Source organism: Hipposideros armiger, unplaced genomic scaffold (assembly GCF_001890085.2).
Source record: "Hipposideros armiger isolate ML-2016 unplaced genomic scaffold, ASM189008v1 scaffold_95, whole genome shotgun sequence".
In the NCBI taxonomy this organism is placed as follows: Eukaryota; Metazoa; Chordata; class Mammalia; order Chiroptera; family Hipposideridae; genus Hipposideros; species Hipposideros armiger.
In genome coordinates, this window is record NW_017731445.1 from 2,197,477 (window position 1) to 2,201,122 (window position 3,646).

The 3,646-nt window shown below is 43.5% G+C and overlaps 1 long non-coding RNA gene across 1 annotated transcript in view; it reads left to right on the forward strand.

Moving 5' to 3' along the window:
• The first annotated feature begins 2,187 nt into the window (after positions 1-2,187).
• LOC109384500 (uncharacterized) overlaps positions 2,188-3,646 on the forward strand; it is a 74,399-nt gene continuing 72,940 nt past the window's right edge. The window contains exons 1-2 of the long non-coding RNA XR_002124413.1: positions 2,188-2,634; positions 2,759-2,930. This is a non-coding gene — a long non-coding RNA (uncharacterized LOC109384500). The remainder of the gene's footprint in view (positions 2,635-2,758; positions 2,931-3,646) is intronic.

Consider the following 3,646-nt stretch of genomic DNA (forward strand, 5'->3'; position numbering starts at 1 on the left):
TCTACTTTCTCCAGGGACTGAAGTGTGACTATCAAGTGAAGAGACTAACCTTTTTTCTTTTTAATCATATGTAGCTTAGAGAAATCAATCCTGATGTGTATGATGGCTTTGTTCTCCGACAGGTTCAACAGCCAGGGGAGGGAATCTGTCAGTAGGTTGTCTTAGACACTCCCTTTTGTAGTAAAAGACTGTTTCTTCTGAGGAAATTCAACCAAATGTGACTTTAGCCATCTAAAATTTTCCTTTCTCAGTAAATGAGTGCAAGTATCTGAAAAGACACAATGAAATTAGAACTTTTCAATTGATTTAATTAAGCAGCTGGTATTAATGAGAGGATGTGTTTTGCCTGCAGTTATGAATCCTCTTCCATTACCTAGTATTCAGTTAATGAAAGGAAACAATCAATACATGTTTGGAATATCCTCTCCAACCTTGAAAATTTTATAAGCTGCTAGTTTTACTACTGGATATGAAAGTCTTATAAACGTAAAGAACTCCAGCTTTCTTTCTTATATCAAAAGGGAATGGGCTTTTGTGCTTCTAACACAACGAGTAGGCAATCACCAGGTAGTATGTTTACTGCCTATGCTTTTATTTCAGAAATGTAAATGCAGTATAGGTCTCTATCATAGAAAAGGTCCATTTTCTGACAGATTGATTCAGAATTTCACTGTAAGGTGAACTCTTGTTTTCTCATTGGCTTCTATTTTAAAGCCAGAGGAACACTGCCATGCTGGACTATATGAAAGAATTCAAAATATCTGATGAGAAGTTCAGATGGGTATTAGGTCCCTGGAATTCTGGGGACACCTATGGAATTCACCTGTTGACTGCAGTTCTCTCCTTTGGAGCCTTGGCAGCACTGTTCCTAGAGGGACTTCTTTGGTCTTTCCCTGGGTCCTGAGAATTTCTGTCTCTATCCATGGTTTCTAGAACTCCTTCAGTGTTCCTTTAGTTTGGGTACTGGTAAGTACCTCTGTAGATCTGGGTTCTGGTATCAGTTTACCACTGGGTTTACTGATAGCATCATGGAGACTTTCAACATAAACGTTTCCTCCTTGTCCCCCTTCTACCCCATGGAGCCCCCCTTTCCTCTCATTGCCCCTCTAGTCCTATCCTTCTCATTTCTAATGTCCCTTGTCCTTCCTCTCTTCCTCTTAGCATGTTTTTGGTTTCTTCTTTTTCTTTTGATACATTAAAAAAATTATACCAGAGCACAGGCAATAATATACAAATGACTCATTTCCACTATGCAAAATTTATAACTAACATTTTAAACTTCAAATTTGATACTTTTACATAAAGTGAAGCATTACAGGTAAAGTTGAAGTTCTTTAATGCCCTGGTCCCATATTTTTTCTTGCCCTTCCTAGAGGTAACTCCCATCAAGTGTGTATCTCATTAGGCCAGGGACTCATCTGACGGCCCCTCTTTGTCTGCACAACCATGTTAACTGGAGCCCCAGAGAAGGCTTTGGGCCATTGCTTTATTACGTGTCAATGGGGGCTGTGTGCTAGATGGGGGCTGTGGCTATTCCAGAAGCAAATTTAATAAACATTCACTCTTACCCAAATTGTATAGGAAAATAAACAGATTGAATGGCCTGTGGGGTAAACTTGTGAGGCAGAATCAAGTGCAGGAGACTTCAACAGATGCAGCCAGGTCCTTTCAAGCCACAGGAGCTGTACTTGTTGGAGTTCTGTCTCCCTGGTCTCCCATCTGTAGAAGCAGCTAGAACTTTAGTGACTGCTCCTAATTCTTCTTTCTTTTCCAGGAAACCTAACTTGGGTATTTAGCATTCCTGACTACATTCTTTATTGTTCTCCTGGCTTCTTATGGACTGTGAGTCCACATTCCTAACCTTGGCCTCATGGCTGTTTCCTGGTTCCCTGGTTGCATGATGGTTTGGTATTTGATGCTCTTAATTCTAACACTATCCCCAAGCTCTGCTTAATTTAGTTGGAGAAGCTCAGTAATGGGCTTTTAATAGACTCTTCATCCTAACCCACTAGAGCAGCGGTTCTCAACCTTTCACAGGGGTCGCCTAAGACCATCGGAAAACACATATTTTCGATGGTCTTAGGAACCAAGACACCGCTCCTCTATCCGTCTCCAGGTCCACATGCAGATACGCCCACATATGAGTACCCAGCGACCCCTGTGAAAGGGTCGTTTGACCCCCCCAAAGGGGTCACGACCCACAGGTTGAGAACCGCTGCACTAGAGCATGCTAAGAGGTAGAAAGAGGCTGGTAATCTACCTGGCTAAGATGTAACTTTGCCCCTAGCTTGGTTCCATGACTGCCAACTCTCAAGTCCTTGGGGATAAGTGGGGACCCAGAAAGCAAGGTACCAAAACTTTGCAGTGTCAGGGATCCTGAAGCCAGAGCTGTCAAGATCAACTTTAATGGGCAGCACGCAGCCCACCAAACATCTTAGAGGGAGCGAACACATGCAGAAACCGGCCATGGTGGCAAGGTTCTCGTCTAGGTCTCCTTCGGTATTGAATCTGAGACTGAAGCCTCTTCTTTCCAGGGCTCCATGGATTGCTGACAGTGACGTGGAGAGCGAGACACAGTGCTGGACTAATGCTAGGTGTACGGAGGGTACCTTCTCACTCGCTTCGCCACTTTCGGTATATGTGAAGCGGTCAATTCACAAGCTTCTTTATGAGCTTCCTGCGGCCGTGCTATACGCACCCTTCTCCCTCCAGCTTCTTTCAATTAATTTTTTCCTTCTCTTTTTGCTTTGACTTACAGGTCAGTTTGGCTTACTCTCTCATACTGTATCTAGTTAACTTGTCCTCTCAGCTGGTGAGTTGTAGTGGCGCATAAATGGGGAAATGGAAAATATTGATCAGCCTTGTATAAAGCCTGCCAAAGTTTTTCATCATCCCTTCTCACGTTCATCAAATACCAGGGAAATAATATGGTGAGTAATAGATTCCAAAAAATGCCTGTGATTCAGGACTCGTGCTGTAGATTGTACGTGCTCTGGGGGGGGGGGAATTCTACTTGGAGTCTATAAAAATGTAATATTGAAGAACAACTCTGTATTTTTACATATACCATTTTTAGTGTTAATTGGTCTCATAACTACCCCCGTCTCCCCTCCCCCCCCCCGCCCCCCAGTGACTAAACTTGTGGTCCATAAGGAAGAGTAATCGATCCACTTTTTCTCTGTGCTATCGCACCATCTCTAGTCAAGATTAAGTTTCGGTGTTTGAGGATCCTCTTACCTTTTCCATGCTTTGTAAGAAAAACAAACCAAAAACATTGAACAATGCAAAACAAAACTTGCCTCATCCTGCTAGAAATTAGACATGCTCAAGATTCGAATCACCAGCCAGGCTTCTCAGTGAGTGCCTCTTCCTGACAGCAGCGAGAATATTGGATCCACTGACACCGGGGCATCTGGCTGTCTGGATTCTAATGCTAGCTCCAGAATTTACCAGCTAGGGCACAGCAGACAAATCATCTAATCCCTCTGAACCTTGGTTTTCTGTTGTGTGAAGTAGGAGTTAAAGAAACAAGCTTTTCAGGCTGGCCAAGTGGCACGATGGTTAAGAACTGGCTTGGGACGCCAGAGGGCCCTGGTTCGGATCCCACATATGAGGGCCAGTGACACTGCCCTCCACAGCTAAGATG